A 17,964-nucleotide genomic window follows, 5' to 3' on the forward strand; every position below is an offset into this window, starting at 1 on the left:
AAGCACATTTGTACACTCGTTGTCATCATCATTCTCAAAACGTTTGCTTTCTACTTGAGCCCTTAGTCTCAGCTCATTGTTTTAAAAATCATTTTATTAGGGGTTCATACAACTCCTATCAAAATCCATATATAACATCAATTGTGTAAAGCATATTTGTACATTCTTTGCCCTCATCATTTTCAAAGCATTTGCTCTCCACTTTAGCCGTTTGCATCAGGTCCTCTTTTTCTCCCCCTCCCTCTCCAGTCCCCCCTCCCTCATGAGCCCTTGATAATTTATAAATAATTATTTTGTCATATCTTGGCCTGTTTGATGTCTCCCTTCACCCACTTTTATGTTGTCTGTCCCCCAGGGAGGAGGTCACATATAGATCCTTGAAATAGGTTTCCCCTTTCCAATCCACCCTCCTTTTGCCCTACAAGTATCTCCACTCATGCCACTGGTCCTGAGAGCATCATCCACCTGGCTTCCTTGTGTTTCCAGTTCCCATCTGTACCAGTGTACATCATCTGGTCTAGTCAGACTTGCAAGGTAGGATTCGGATCATGACAGTGGGCGTGGGTTGAGGGGAGGAAGCATTTAGGAACTAGAGGAAAGTTGTATATTTCATCGTTGCTACATCACACCCTGACTGGTTCATCTCCTCCCCAAAACCCTTCTGTAAGGGAATGTCCAGTGGCCTACAAATGTGCTTTGGGTCTCCATTCCACACTCCCCCGCTCATTCACTATGGTGAGATATTTTTGTTCTGATGATACCTGATCCCTTGACACCTTGTGGTCTCACAGGCTGGTGTGCTTCCTTCATGTCGGCTTTGTTGCTTCTGAGCTAGGTGGCCTCTTGTTTACCTCCAAGCCTTTAAGACCCCAGATGCTATATCTTTTGATAGCCAGGCACCATCATCTTTCTTTACCACATTTGCTTATGCACCAATTTGTCTTCAGCAACTATGTCAGGGAGGTGAGAATACAATATGATTTTTTTCTTTGAAGCCTGATAACTGATGCCTTAAGCACCTCCTGATCACACAGGCTGGAGTGCTTCTACAATGTGCACTTTATTGCTTCTGACCCAGAAGGTCGCTTGTTTACCTTCAAGTCCTTAAGACACCAGACACTATCTCTTTTGAAAGCTGGGCACCATCAGCTTTCTTCCCCATATTTAGTTGTTTATCCACTTTGTCTTCAGTGGTTGTGCCAGGAACGTGAGCATCATAGAATGCCAATTTAATAGAAGAAAGTATTCTTGCATTGAGGGTGTACTTGAGTGGAGGCCCAATGTCCTTCTGCTACCTTAATACTAAACCTATAAATATGGCACATAGATCTATTTCCCCATCCTCATGTATAAATATTTTCGCATATGTACATGCCTTTACCTAGACCTCTATAAATGCCCTCTGCCTCCCAGCACTTCCTCTGTTTCCTTTGACTTCCCTCCTGTCCCACTATCATGCTGTCCCACCCAGAATTTCAGCCATTCCTCTTAGTTACATTACCCTTGGTCCCAGCCTACCAGATCCCCTTCACCCTCCTCACCACAGATTTGGATAGCTTGTTGTTCCCTTGTACCTGGGTTTATTAATACCACTACCTTCCCCCCCCCCCCACCTCCCCTTCTTCCATGTCCCCTCGTAACTATCGGTCCCTTTGTTTTCTCCTGCAATTGTTCATCCAGCCTATCTTATTTAGACAGACCTGCTTAGATAGTAACTTTCACAAAAACAAGACAGAGCACAACCAAGCAACAGTATACAACAAAACAACAAACCAATGACAAAAACAAAATGCAAGAAAGAAAAGCTTGTAGTTAGTTCCAGGATTGTTTGTTAGCCTTTAGGAGTGTTTTACAGTCCAGTCTTTTGGGGCACCATGCCCTGGGCCCAAAGTCCACCTTCAGCATTCCCTGGGGACCTTGCTGCTCCATTCCCTTGCTGTTCTGTTACACCCCTTAATGTTTTTCCTCGGTGTGGCGGGATCCAATTGGTTGCAATTACTTCGCTGTATCTCTGGTGTTGTCACCTGTAGGGCTATGGGTCAGTGAGGGACGTCATGCCTCATAGTGGGGCTGGCCATGTGGTCCTCTCTGTCGACTGGCTGTTCTATTTGGGAACATCGACCTCCTGGCCTGGTGGGCCATGATGTGCTCCACTCTCTCCTCTTCCCCCTCCATCTGCTCCCATGTGCTCCGATCAGATATGTCCCTCTTCCAGAACTGTAGATTCAGTGTCATCCTTTGATATAAATTCTTCTGAGGGGAGGGGCAAATGTCCCATTACTAGTTGGGGTTGGGGCCGGCCCCCCAGACCTCTTCACTGATTTCTCACTCCAGGCGGGCATGTTGGATTCACATCTTGCAGCATCGGGTTGAAATCTGGTCCCTCTTTTAATTTGTGACCCCAGGCACACAGGCAGGAATTCCCCAGGAAGAAGTTGAGCAGAAAAAAATAAGTTGAGCAGAGTATCCCCTTGTGGGGGTCAGCAGGCCTTTTCCCAGCCTCCCTAGCTACACAGGGTGGAGCTCACCTAGCTGGGTGTGGCACAGGTGTAAATGCCCTAGGCTAAGGGAAGTGGTCTGGAGGTTAGCAATAGCTTGTGAGTGACCAAGAAAGAGGCAAAGAGGAGGAAAAAAGTTAACAAGCAAGCTCTGGATGCATGGGAGCAGGGGGAGGGGATATAGTGAAGAGATGGAAACAAAGCAACAATGTAGCTGAGTTAGATCCCTGCCAGTGTGGAGCTGCAGGGTTTAGTCCCTGCTCTGCGGCAGCATGCGGCAAGCTGTGGCTGTGTTGAGAAGAGGCCCCCTCCCTGTGCAGCCCTCCAAGATCTAGGGGTGACAGAGAGGAGCCCCATGGGTTTAGTCCCTGCCCTGAGGCTGGTGGTGAAAAACTGTGGCTGTGTTGAGACCAAGCCCCCCTACAGGCTCCACATGGTCCCGGCTCCAGCAGAGACAGTGGCGGGACCAAGGTGAAGCCCCAGCGACCTCCACTGAGGTAAGCCAAAAGACCCCAGCCCCTCAAAACCCCATCGGTCTGTGCCTACTTATCTTTATGATATTCCTTCTGCATTCCAACAGTGTTGAATTTCCCTGTGGAGTCCCTCTGGTATGTGTTACACCATCGCCATCTTGCTGGAAGTCTATTCCCTGCTTTTCTGGGTTGTAGTTCACCATGACTCTACCAATGTGAGTAGAAGTCACTCTTTTCTGTATTAAAGGGGAACAAGCTCTTTTATGTGGAAATGTTAGACTTGAGACCATGAGTCACTCAAAGGTAGGAGTCAGCAACCTAGATCCTTCGGGATTGACTGGACCTGTTCTTTGAGAAAATTCCACTAAAAATCAGTCACACAGGGGAAATTCTTAGTTATAATGAAAGTCAAGAGAGGTGAGGAATAGCTGGTCACCCGTCAAAGCCACACCTGTCAAAGAACAATACCAAAAGCATTAATTATTCTATGATTCTCTTATATTTCATTCTTAAATATATTTAAAATGTAAGCTTTATTATAAAAAGTCAAGAAGCGGTTATTTAGCCTAATGGACTAGAATGAAATAATAGAGAGTGAGACTTGCAATCAGGCACACATGCAGACATACACAAGTTAGGAAGTGTGAATTAACTGTATCCTAGTGTTCTTTGTGAAGTTGTTTTGGTTTTTTTAGTCATATTATTGTGGGCTCGTACAACTCTTATCCCAATCTATACATCATTGTGTGAAGCACATTTGTACATTTGTTGCCATCATCATTCTCAAAACATTTCTTTCTACTTGAGCCCTTGTTATCATCTCATTTTCCTCTATTTCACTGTCCCTCCCTTACGAACCCTTGATAATTTATAGGTTATTCTTGTTTTGTCATATCTTAAACTGCCAGATGTCTCCCTTCACCCACTTTTCTGTTGTCCGACCCCCAGGGAGAGGATTATATGTAGATCATTGTGTTCGATTCCCCCTTTCTACTCCACCATCCCCTTCCCCTCCTGGTATGGCTACTCTCATTATTGGTCCTCAGGGATTTATAGAAGAAGGCTTTTGATGTGCATTAATGTATTTTTAGTAGCTCCCAGTTCTTTATTTTGTCTTCTATAATGTGAATATTTTTATTATGGCCATAGTGTGTTTATATCTTGTATAACTGCCCTCAAATTTGTCCCTAAATTTTTATTGTCTGGATGTATGGTCTAGGGTTTATATGTAGGTATTGGATTTATCATGCGTTCATTTTTGTATGTGGCATGAGGTATGGACTTTATTCCATTCTTTTGCAGGTGGAAATCCAATTTTTCCAACATCATTTGTTGAAAAGGATATCTCCTCTCCACTTAATGTGTTTTAGTCCTTTATCAAAGATTAGGTTGTCTATACGTACCTGGTTGTATATCTAGGTTATCAATTCTAATCCACTGCTATTCATATATACCATTGTACCAGGTTGCTTTAAGTGTCATGACTATATAACACGTTATTAAAGTTTTGTTTGACTTTTAAATAGTGTTTTATTTATCCTGTGTTTCTTTCCTTTCTATATTAACCTTACTGATTTCATAGGCTGATATTTATTCCCCAGGGATACAGTGGCAGAAAACCACATCAAACACCTTGAAAGAAGCCTGACGAGGATAGTTTGCTGAAAGTTCCACCAGCAATGCAAGTGGAGGGCACAATAGTTTTGGGGCTTATTGGTCAATCTAAAATCTAGTAAGAATCGTTTAAAGAGCTGTTTCCAATGACAATAGCAGTAGGACTCTGAGAACGAAGAACATTTTGTATCTTTGACCAATGTTACTTCGTAATTCAGGAATAAAACATATAACTTTAAAAATAAAGATACTAGATCTTTCTAATGATGTGTTTCTTCTAAACGCAGTCCATGCAGATAATGCTAATACAGAGATCATGTATCTGAACTTTTTTTTTCTTTTCTTTTTTTTAATAACAGGGGAGAGCGTGATCGCAGTCCCCCACTACCACAAATTATGCAGTCGAGTTTCCCACATTTGGGGAAATCGCAAGGGTCAGCACATCCGGAGTGTAATGGATAAGCCTCGCCCTGGGAAAACCACCTTCGTGATCATGGTATCTCCCCTGCCAGGTAAGTATTCATGTATCTGAAAATTATCTAAACTCTTTGTCAAGATAGAATTTATTATTCTAATTTGCTGTTGTTGGTCTTAACCAAAAACCCACACAGCATGTCATTTTCAATACATCTGAATGTTTTTTCTATGTCCCATGTAACTTGGACTACGGTGAATTATAAATCCTTGTGCCTAAAGATGGTTGCTAGTTTGAAACAAACTAAATAATACATACCTAAAAACACCCATATGTGCTTAAGTTTTACTTTTTCTCCTTTTATAATCACTCAGTCATGTTTTGATTTTATGAATAAGAAATATGGGGATATTCAAAGGTGAATTTTCTGTTAACTCTTTTGATTAAGCAATCAGGGAGGGGGAGGTGGTAGGAGGCTGATACCTGTAGTTTTTTTTTTAAGTACAACATAAGCCCGCTGAGGTAAGAATAAAAAATTTTTTTAAAAAGCAAAAGTGGCATAGGGGAAAAAGCTACTGTATACAAACATTTTTGAGGCAAAGACTGTGTAGTATGGTAGAGACCAGACCAAAACCAGGCATGCACATGGTAGACCATGGTGGAGGAGGGGGGAAAGGAAAACAAAAGGATGAATATAAGGAAGAGAAAGGTAGTGGGGGCATGGGGCACTAATCCACCCAAGGGGAGGGTATTGTTTATATCTCCACAGGGAAAGTGGGACCAGACTTCAACCAAGTGCCGCAAGGTGTGAATGCAATATCCAGGCGTGGATTAGGAAACCAGTGGAGACATCTGGGAAGCTGGCCCCAGCACCATAAATGAAGTGGATTCCTGCCCTCCCCCGAAAAGAATTTGTTCCAAAGGACTACATTGACTCTGCAGCTCTGGGAGATGGACATATCTGATCAGAGCACATGGGAGCAGATGAAGGGGCAGGAGGAGAGAGTGGAACACAGCCTGGCCCACCAGGCCATGAGGAGGATGTTCCTGAGTAGAGCAGCCAGTCCACAGAGAGAACAACATGGCTGGCCCCACTATGAGAAATGATGCCACTCAGTGACTAAGGGCGATACAGGGGACAGCACCGGAGACACCGTGTGAGAATTACACCAGACCTGATCCCACCACACCGAGGCAAAGCACTGGGGGACTGCAGCGGAACAGCAAGGGAATGGAGTGGCAAGGTCCCCAGGGAATGCTGAAAGTGGACTTTGGGACCAGGGTGTGCTGCCCCAACAGACTGGACTGGAAAACGCTCCTAAGGGCCAGCAAATGATCTCTGAACTAACTACAAGCCTTTCTTTTGTGAAGTGTTTTGTTTTGTTCTTTGTCTGTGGTTTGTTTTTGTTGTTTTGTTGTCTGGTTGTATACTGTTGCTTTGTATTCCTCTGTCTTGTTTTCATGCATGTTAGTGTCTCCACAGGTCTGTCTGAATAGGACAGGGTTGAAGAACTATCTGGACGAAAAAAAACGGGACCGACAGTTCCGGGGGGACTTGGGGTGGCGGGGTAGGGGGGTAAGGAAGTGGGGTTAACAAACACAGGGACAAGGGAACAACATGGGACCCAAAATGGTAGAGAGGGGGGAATGGCAGGCATGGTGGGAAATGATCAAGGGTAAGGTTGCTTAGAGAAGAGGTATACTCTCGCCCAGGTGGCGACGAAGCATGGTAGTAGGGCAGGAGGCAAGTCAAGGGAGATGGAGGAAAGAGCTAGGAGTCAAAGGGCATTCATGGAGGTCTAGACAAAGACATGTACTTGCAAATATATACAGGAGGATGGGGAAATAGATCTATGTGTCTATATTTATAGGTTAAGTATTAAGGTGGCGGAAGGATCTTGAGCTTCTACTCAAACACTCCCTCAATGCATGAATACTTTCTTTTATTAAATTAGAACTCTATGATGCTCACTCTCCCGACACAATGGCTGGTGCCAAAGTGGGTGAACAAGTAAATGTGGTGAAGAAAGCTGATGGTGCCCGGCTATCAAAAGAGATAGTGACTGGGTTCTTAAAGGCTTGAAGATAAACAAGCGGCCATCTAGCTCAGAAGCAACAAAGTCCACATGGAAGAAGCACACTGGCCAGTGCGATCACGAGGTGCCAAAGGGACCAGGTATAAGGCATCATGCAAAAAATAAAAAAAATATATGTGTGTATATATATGTGTGTGTATGTATGTATATGTGTGTGTGTGTGTGTGTATACCATATTGACTGAAGGGGGGAAGTGCAGAGTGGAGACCCAAGGCCCAAGTGTTGGCCAATGGAGATCCCCTCACAGAAGGGTTTAGGAGAGGAGATGGGTTAATTAGGGTGCGAGGTAGTACCGATGAAAAACACAGCTTTCCCCCAGATCCTGGATGCTTCCTCCCCCCAACTACCATGATCCGAATTCTACCTTGCAGGGCTGGATAGGGCAGACTTTGTACACTGGTACATATGAGGGCTGGAGGCACAGGGAATCCAGGGTGGATGATACCTTCAGGACCAAGGGTGTGAGGGGCGAAGCTGGGAGAGTGGAGGGTGAGTGGGTTGGAAAGGGGGAACTGATTACAAGGATCCACATGTGACCTCCTCCCTGGGAGAGGGACGGCAGAGAAGGGGGGGAAGGGAGATTCCGGATAGGGCAAGATATGACAAAATAACGATGTATAAATTACCAAGGGCACATGAGGGTGGAGGGAGCGGGGAGGGAGGGAAAAAAAGAGGACCTTATCCAAAAGGCTTAAGTGAAGAGCAAATGCTTTGAGAATGATTGGGGCAAAGAATGTACAGATGTGCTTTATACAATTGGTGTATGTATATGTATGGACTGTGATAAGAGTTGTATGAGCCCCTAATAAATTGTTTAAAAAAAAGAAATGTCTGATGTGTTGTAAGATATTATTTCTGACTGAAAGCTTTACCATATTCATCGCATATATTAGGTTTTTTTCCAGTAGGCATTCATTGATGATCACTGAGGTTCTTCTTCCAGATAAAGGTTTTTCCACATTCACCACACACATGGGGTTTCTTTCCAGTATGAGTTCACTGATGAACAGTGAAAACATTCTTCCAGGTATAAGCTTTTCCACATTCACCACATACATAGGGTTTCTCTCCCGTATGAGTTCGCTGATGAACAGTAAGGTTGGTCTTCCTGATAAAGGTGTTTCCACACTCACCACATATATGCGGTTTCTTTCCTGTGTGAAATGTCTGATGTGATGTTAGGCATTGCTTCTGACTGAAAGCTTTACCACACTCACTGCATGCATAAGGAGTTTCTCCAGTATGACTTCGTAGATGAATTTTGAGATGTGCTATCTGAATGAAACCTTTGCCACAATCATGACATACATAGGGTTTCTCTCCAGTAGGAGTTTGCTGATGAGCAGTGAGATCACTGTTCCTGTTAAATCCTTCCCCACATTCACTGCATACACAGGGGGTACCTACCACATGAGTTTTCTGATGTTCCTCGCAATATGTATTACTGTGGTAAGCTTTGCCATATTCCAACCCTGTGTATGGGTTTTGTCCTTTATGTGCTATTTGATAATGTACAGTGAGTTTGAATGCTTTGTCGAACCCTTGCCCACCCTGAATGCATTCATAAGTCTTATCTAGAATATGACTGAAGTGGTGCTCACAGAGGAAAGACTCCTTGAAGAAGGTTCTCCCACATTTATCACCTATGCGTGGTTTCTCAGTTTTGTCAGATTCCTGATGCTGAATGCATTGTGACTTCATACTACTGGATTTTTCACAATCAGGAAATTTCATTTCAGTATAAAATGGTTCCTGTTGAATATCGAGAAAAGTTTTCTCGTCTCCATTGAAAACAACTGACTTCTTTATTTTAGAATTGTGTAAACAATCCAAATGGTAAACACGGTTACTATAGAAATCAGTTTGAGTGTGAAAATAATGAATGAACACAACTTTGGTAGTTGCTTAATAGGACCGTGAAAATATAAAAAGAATATAAATACAAGCAAAACACAGACACACAAGGGTGGTAAGGCCTGCTAATTTCAGTTGCTTGAGATCAGATGTATTCATTCCATCAATCTTTACTGAAAGACAACTAAGTACTAGACAAACTGGAAATGTGAAAAATGCAGAATGTTCAACTTCGGAGAACACAATTTTACAGGTATATATGAGACTTATGGAAAGCCTACAGTCTATCTTACAAAACTCCTCTTCCAGTGTTTCCCTGTGGGGGTGTCCAGATTGCTGTGACATAGAAAACAATGCCACCAGTATTTAAAATATCATCAGGATCACACATGGTGCACAGGTCTAAGTAGAAATTCCAGAAATACAGACTAGGAGGAAGAACTGGTGATTAACTTCTAGAACATGAGCCCCTCAGGTTTAATGGCACTTAAATAACACTTTATAAGTACTAAGTTCTCAAAGTACAGTCAACAGTAATGATGTGGATGGAGTAATCCTTTGGGGACCTTCACTGTGTGACATGACAGGAGAAAATATAGCTGCCTACAAACATGTACTAATAATTGGAAGACAGAATATATGAAGCACTATCAAGAAAAATGGCAAGTTGTCAAAATGATATGTTTAAAAACTGATATTGTATGTATTATTGTACTTTAAGCACTAGTTATTTTTAGATTTAAGTGGTTTATAAGACTGAGACTGACAAATTCATTAAGATTGGTGTCATGCTCATCATCAAAAACAAGTACATTGCAAGATCCTTCCTGAATTACAATGTTGCCATGGGTGGGTTAATTTTCACATGCCTGCAAGTAAGAACAATGACTACAAGTGTTATTAAAATTTTTGTACCAACTCTTAAAGCAGATCCAGCCTCACAGTTAAATGGGTTCATAGAAGTAGCATGTGACATTTAGGAAGATAAAGCAGAGAGCAAAAAATAGAGTATAGCAGTCTGATCTGTAATGCTGATGAGTGATCAACGTCATTTAGCAGTGTTTATATAGGAGTGAGACATGCAAGTCTCTAGCAGCCAAATACATAACAGAATGGGCAAAGTGTGAATCTGGGACACCCTGAACGTTTTAAAACACTTCATGATAAGTATCAAGCTGTGAAATTGAGGACCAGGAAGAGAGCATTTGTAGATGAATTCTCTATTGTCTGCATTAAAGAAGCCTGCAAGGCCAGTATTCTGGGTGGAGGGAGGCCTTCATATTTGTATGTTAGAGAAGAGTCCCAGTCATATGGTCCTAATGAAAATTCATCCCCATCATCCCCACAATATCCTCCCATTGTAGTGATACCTTAATGATACCTCATAGGAGCACATGGCTAATCTCTAACAGCCACCAGCTTTATGTATAGAAGCAGACACACTCATATTATATTCCCAGTCAGGGGACAAGTTACTCCCCTCTAACTGCCCTCAGCACTGGTGTTAAGTTACTCAACCAATGAACTAAGGGACCTCCAGCGTAAAGAAACTTCCCACCTCATTATGTAGGTAGGTGTCTGTGTGTGTGTGTGTGTGTGTGTGTGTGTGTGTGTGTGTGTGTGTTGTGGGGTGGGGATGGGTTTGCATGCCCGGAGTTAATATAAATTGGTGAGTGTATATATTCTCTCTATCCAGCTCAGACCTGACATCATGGATGAGGTGACCGCAGAAATACTTTTCTCTCCCTTTTTATTTCTGCCCCTCAGTTACACAACTGTCTCTTAGGACCCATCCAGAAGGCTTGTAAGAGACAAAGGAATAGTTGACTCCTTGATAGCAACAAAGAGAACCTTATTGCTCTTAAAGCTAGGCATCTTTTAGATGAGTAGCAAAAGTTGGATGCCTTTAGGAGACAGCTTTATACTTTCCTCTAACGGAAAGCAGTGTAGAGAAAACTCTTTGTACCTGGAGGATTGTGTGTTATCACCTTTATCTATATCCTCTGGACTCTGGACAATTTCCTCTAGCATTAGCCCTTGTCTTCTAAGCCCTGCTGGTAAGAAGTATAGAGAAGAGGCTGCTTATACTTTTATGAAGGTTCTGTTTTCCACAATAAAGAGATTGAAGAGAGGGAATAAAAGGGAGCTGATATCAAGGAGTTCTAAAATAAAGAAAATGTTTGGAAACATTGTGGTAGCAATTGTTTAATAGTGTTTCATGTGATAGAACTATGGAATGTTATGATATCTGTAAGACTCACAATAGAATAATTAAAACTATATATGTATTGAAAATTTAACCAAGGACTTCTGGGAAGATGGCGGATCAGGAGACCAGCATACTCTGAGAGTACTTTCAAACAAGGCGGGTTTGCTGTCCAGGTAGCCGAGTGGAAGGAGTCTGATGAGTGAAATATCCCCCGGGACAGCACCCCACCCCATACATTAGTCCTGAGCCAGGGCCTCGGTAATCCAGGATCCGATTTGTGGGAAATATCATGTCATTAAGCTCCCACCACCGCAGCTCCGTCTAGCTATAGTCCCACTCCATCCCCAGACTGGGACCCCGTGCTCCGAGTTGCTTGACTGCTCTGCCGAAACAGGCACAGTGGTGGTGGGACCCCCTACAGCAACTGCCCACTCGAGGGACCCCACTTGGAGAGAATCTTCCCTTTCCTGTGGTTCCCCTCTCCCCAGATGGCACGGATCTGCACTTGGGCCGCATCCCTCACTCCATTCAACCAAGGCCTGGGTAATTGGTCTACAGGCTACTAGTGGCTGCCTGGGCAACCCCCACGGGGGACCATCCACCCCTATTGGTGCATGGGACCTCTCCACTGCCACCTCGTATGCCTGACCCCCAACCCACCCCCCCCCCACACACACACCTTCCGTCAGCCTAGCTCCCGCTTCACTTCCCACCAGCAAGTGCCTTCACCCGGAGCCCAAACCGCTTCTGTCCCTGATGCTGCATTTACGCAGGAGCTACTGCAGGCTGACTTGCACCACCACAGAGCCCAGTGCCCGCAGCCCGGGGAGCGCTAAAGCCTCCTGCCTCGGGGCGTTCCTTCCAGCATTGACATCCCTGGGCGTAACAGTGGGCACTCCTGCCAGTTAGGAACGCGAGCAAAAGGGCTTTGTGGCCCCGCTGGAGCAGCTTTGCCTTCCCCGGTGTGCTGCGCGGTTTCCAGCAGCCTGTGGCTGAGTACTGAGCCTGTTCTGGTGCGTTCCTCCCAGGGTGGAGGGCAGACTCACCTCGGTCTGATCCAGCTCAGAACACGACGCTAAGGAGCCTGCGCTGCTCCCTGCCTGCAAGGAGCCGAGGTCGTGGCTCTGCGGTCCCCACCGGTACTGTTTGTATGCTCCAGCTGGCTTTCACCAGTGCAGTGCACTGCGGGAACCCCAGTACCAGCTTCTAAGCCTACCCCAGCCCTTTCCAGCTGGTACAGGAGGCAAGCACTGAGGCCTTTGCCTCCCTCAGCACCCCTTGTGGCCCCAGTCTTTTCCTGCCAGTGCAGGAAGCTTACCCCTCTGGGGCTTCTCCCGCCTTGGTAGCCTCTGCCCACAGGCTTAACTCTACAGGACTGCAGGGACCTGGGAATGCTGGTTGATCGGAGGAGCATTTTTCACTCATATAGCCCTGCTCCAGAGCCCAGATCAGCAACATGTCCTGTGGTAGTGAGGACTGGCCCACCTCCGCCTTCTATAAGGCATTTCTAACTTAGAGGGAAAAGAATGGGGGAATTTAAATATATATATATATATATAAATATATATATATATATATATATATATACATCTTTTATCTCATGCTTGTTTTCTTCTTTTTTCTTTCACTTTCTTTGTTTTCTCTCTTTTTCTTCCTCCTTTTCATTATTACTATTACTTCTCTTCTGTCCCTTTTCTATAGGTTTTCTATCTTTTTTTGCTCCTTCCACTTTCACTTATCACTTCTTATCTCCTCTTTTATAGCTTCTCCTTCTGTCTTTCTCTATTTTTTCTCCCAATTTTTTTAAAAATTATTTTTTTAATTTTAACTTTTCCATTTTTATTACTAAAAAGGGGGGGGTTATTAAGGGTATCCTGACAGAAAAGGTCAAAGCAGCCCGGGGGCACTCACTGAGGCTTCAGCCTCCACTCCAGTCGCTGAAACATCTCACCATTGCTGGTCACTAAGCCTTCTGGGAATTCTGCCTACACAGCAGTCTGACCCATCTTTAGAACAGGTCATAGGCATCGCCTGAAAGAATTCTTAACAATAACACAGATAAGGGCCCCCTGACCTCCCAGAAATATGGGGGCCTAAGATAGGGTCGAGGAAAAATCAACAGACTACATCACTCCCAACAGAAAAGAGAAAACATAGTAGCAGAGCTAACGTCTCTCATAGAATAAACAGATACAGATCTTCCCCAGAAGGAAATCTTCAGCCGTCTGCTGGCAATACTACAGGAACTGAGGGAAGCAACCCAGAATAAGGATACAATAATAGAGAAGTTGAAGTCCATAATAGAGGGGATGAAATCAACCCACCAAAGGGAACTACAGGAGCTAACAAAGGAGGTAGGAGAAGCCACACACAAAGTCACTGAATTAAGATTGGGCTTGAGGAGGCAGAGAACGATATCAGTGATCTTGAGGACACCCAAACAGACCTAAGCAAGTGAGAAAGACAGGAAAATTAAACAAGCAGAAGATAACCTGAAATCAATTACAGATGAAGAGGAATAATATTCAAATAATTGGTCTACTAGAGAACAATACAACACACAAGTCAACAGCCAAGATAGTAAAGGAATTTCTGGAAGAAAACTTTCCCACCCTAACAAGGAAAAGCAGGCACTCCTTAGAAGCAGAAAGGACGCCAGCTAGATTAGACCCCAAGAAGAACACACCAAGACATAGAATAGTAAAAGTATCCAATTTAGAGGGAAAAGAAAATTTTAAGAGTAGCAAGAGAAAGGAAGACAGTCACATACAAAGGAGCGCAGATAAGAATATGCTTAGACCTATCAGCAGATATCATGAAGAGGAGGAGAGAATAGAGCAACATCTCCCAAAAGCTGAAAGAAAAAAAACCTCTCCCAGAATCCTGTACGCTACCAAGTTATCCATTAAGGTAGATGCTGAGATAAGGGTCTTCGAGGACGAGGAAAGACTCAAAGGATATGCTTCAAGACACCCGACCCTGCAGAAGATACTGGCTGATTCACAATGACCAGAGGATCAATCTCCACCAAGAACTAACAGGAGACCACCATATAGCCCATCTCCATCTAGAAGCCAACATACCAGCAACAATTACCTGGACAACAGGGTCGCAGATGGAAAAGAAGACAAGATAGAAACTCTCCACTCAAACACAGTACACTGATATGAAGTTATCCAAAACACAAAACAGGATATGACAACTATGAATCCACAGATAGTGATAATAACTCTGCATTCCAATGGACTCCACCGGTCCATTAAAAGAAAAAGACTTGAGGACTCATTCACAAAACATAATCCATCAGTCTGCTGCCTGCAAGAGACACATCTTAAGGCACAGCCATGAATATGCTAAGAATAGAGGGCTTGCAGAGAGTTTACCAATCCAATGGTAACTCAAAAAAAGGCAGGGGTGGCTATTTTAATCTCTGACAAAATGGACTTCAAGATCCAAACCATAAAAAGAAACAAAGAGGGGCATTACCTAATGCTCAAAGGTTAAGTAAACCAAGAAGCACTTAGCATATTGAATATTTATGCTCCTAATAATGGTGTGGCAAATTTTGTCAAACTATTAAAAAGATGAAAAAAGAAATCACATACTCAACAATCAAAGTAGGTGACCATAACACTCCACTATCAGATAAACACAGATCACTGGGAAAAAGCTCAGTAAAGAGGCGATAGAGCTAAACAATGTAATTAGGCAACAGGGCCTGATAGACATTTATAAAGCTTTTCATGCAAATGCAAAAGCGTTCACATGGATCTTTTACAAGAATAGACCACATGCTGGGACACAAGTCCAGCCTGAGTAAATTCAAACACAGATATTATCAGACATCCTTCTCATATCACCTTGCCATAAAACTGGAGATTAACAAGAGGACGTCCAGAAAAGCAAGGGCAACCAATTGGAGAATGAAGCATGATCTCCTGTGACATGAATGGGTACAGGTCCAGATTAGAGAGGCTATTAGGAAGTTTCTAGAAACTACGAGAACAAGAACACAACATATCAAAACATATAGGACACTCCGAAGGCAGTTAGCAGAGGTAGCTTGATATCATGAAATGCGTATATGAAAAAAGGATATGCACATGACAGATACGGTAACACAAAACCTCCAACAACTAGAACAGAGTCAGCAGAACAACCCCTCCAATAGCAAGAGAAAAGAAATAATGAAAATCGGGGAGGAGTTAAACCAGTGGGAAGACAAGAGAACAATGCAAAAGATAAATGCAGCTAAGAGCTGGTTCTATGAAATAATTAACAAAATTGACAGTCCTCTGGCAAAGCTTACCAAGGATAGAAAGGAGGAAACATCAATAGCCAGGATGAGGGATGAAAGGGCAATAACAACAGATCCCAATGAGATTAAAAGGATAATCACAAAGTACTATGAAGGTTTGTACTCTAATGTATTCAGAAACATGGAAGACATGGATAAATATTTGGAAAAACAGTCTGTCCCTAGATTATTTCCGAGATCAAGAATCTCAACAAACCATAGTGAAGGAAGGAATAGGGTCATCAAGAACCTACCAACAAAAAAAGCTTCAGGGCCAGATGGCTTCACCGCAGAATTCTACCAAGCATTCAGGGAAGAGTTGACACCGGTCCTCCACAAAGTTTTCCATATCATAGAAGAGGATGGCAAACTCCCAAACTCATTTTACGAAGCAAGCATTACTTTGATACCCAAACAGGCCAAAGATGCCACAGGTATAGAGAATTACTGACCAATATCTATCTCTAATGAACATAGATGCAAAAATCCTTAACAAAATTTTGGCCAATAGAACACAAAAGTATATAAAACATATCATCCACTATGACCAGGGAGGATTCATCCGAGGGATGCAGGGATGGTTGAACATCCATCAATATTATACACCACATTGAGAAGAACAAGGATAAAAACCATATGGTAATAGCCATAGACATAGACAAATATTTGACATCAAACACCCATTCGTAATTAAGACACTCATTGAGATAGGTTTGGAAAGTATATTCTTCTAGCTGTTACAAGCTATCTATGAAAGGCCAACAGCCAACATCATAGTCAATGGAGAAAAGACAAAAACAATCCCACTGAAAAAGGGCACAAGACAAGGATACCTCCTGTCCCCACTTCTATTCAATATTGTTCTGGAGGTTCTGGCTAAAACCATAAGACAGCGGAAGGACATTTAAGGTATCCAAATGTGGGAGGAGGAGGTGAAACTATTGCTATTTGCAGACAACATGATCCTGTACATTGAAAACCCCAAAAGCTCGACAGCTGGAGTACTTACAGCGATAGAGGAATATGGAAGATCAATAAACAGAAGTCGGCAGGTTTTCTATACACATCAGACAGAACCTTGGAAGAGGGGATTAAGAACGGAGTACCCTTTACAGTAGTTAAGAGCAAACTGAAATACGCAGCAATATAACAAAAAATGCTAAAGACCTAATTAAGGAAAACTATAGGACCCTACTACAGGAAACCAAAATCGACCTCCACAAATGGAATAACATCTCCTGCTCTTGGATTGGAAGGCATAACATAATAAAGATGACAGTCCTACCTAAATCACTTTACAAGTTCAATGCTATACAATTGCAAATATCATCAATCTTCTTCAAAGAAATGGACAAATTGACCACCATTTTCATATGGAGAGGGAAGAAACCCAGAATTAGCCGAGAACTCCTCAAGAAGGACACAGTTGGAGGACTTGCCTTACCCAATTTTAATGCCTATTACACAGCTACAGTGGTAAAATAGCATGGTAATGGCACAATGAGAGACACTCAGACCAGTGGAAAAGAATAGATACCCCAAAACTAAAACCATCAGCATATAGACAACTGACCTTCGATAAGGATCTCCAAACCATCAAGTGGGAAGCAATGCCCTTTTTAACAAGTGGTGCTGGGAACAATGGATTTCTACATGTAGAAAGATGAAGCAAGATGTTTACCTCACCTCATGCACAAGAATAAACTCAAGGTGGATCACAGACCTAGAAGTTAAACTCCAAACCATAAGGACCATCAAGGAAGAAATTGGGAGTAAACTCAGAGCACTGACCCAGGGAACTCATAGGCTCACTGCAATAGAGAAGGGTACACACACAGGTGAACTGGAAATCAACAAATGGGATTTAATAAGAATAAAGTACCTGGGCACTTCGAAAGACTTCACCAAGAGGGTGACAAGACAACCCACAGACTAGGCGAGGATTTTTAGTAATGACACACCAGACAAAGGGCTCATTTATAAAATCTACAACACCATCATGACCTGCAAAAAGAGGAAAACAGTTAACCCCCTAAGGAAATGGGCCAAAGAACTGAAATGAACTTTCACTATGGAGAAGACCCATATGGCCAATAAGAATATGAGAAATTGTTCCAGGTCATTAGCCATAAGAGAAATGCATATCAAAACAACCATGAGATACCCCCTAACATCCCTGAGGCTATCCCAAATCAGAGAGCAACAAGTGTTGGAGGGGCTGTGGTGAAGTAGGAACCCTCCTCCACTGCTGGTGGTTGTGTAGATTTGTACAGGCACTGTGGAAAGCGATCTGGAGATACTTAAAGAAAATGGAAATTGATCTACCTTATGACCCAGTCATCCCTCTACTGGACATATACCCAGTGGAAACAACAAATAAAACACGACCAGTCATCTGTGCTTCCGTGTTTATTATGGCACAATTCACAATCTCAAACTCTTGGAAACAGCCTGAGTTTCCATCGATAGATGAATGGATTAGTAAACTCTGGCACATACACACAATGG

At 43.1% G+C, this 17,964-nt stretch overlaps 1 non-coding gene across 1 annotated transcript; it reads right to left on the bottom strand.

The window, feature by feature from the left end:
• Window positions 1–4,941: 4,941 nt before the first annotated feature.
• Window positions 4,942–5,105, bottom strand: LOC142428230 (U1 spliceosomal RNA). Its single transcript, XR_012780181.1, has one exon. It is a non-coding gene; the product is annotated as a U1 spliceosomal RNA (small nuclear RNA).
• Window positions 5,106–17,964: the final 12,859 nt, after the last annotated feature.

The sequence above is a fragment of the Tenrec ecaudatus genome, chromosome 15, assembly GCF_050624435.1.
Source record: "Tenrec ecaudatus isolate mTenEca1 chromosome 15, mTenEca1.hap1, whole genome shotgun sequence".
Classification (NCBI taxonomy): Eukaryota; Metazoa; Chordata; class Mammalia; order Afrosoricida; family Tenrecidae; genus Tenrec; species Tenrec ecaudatus.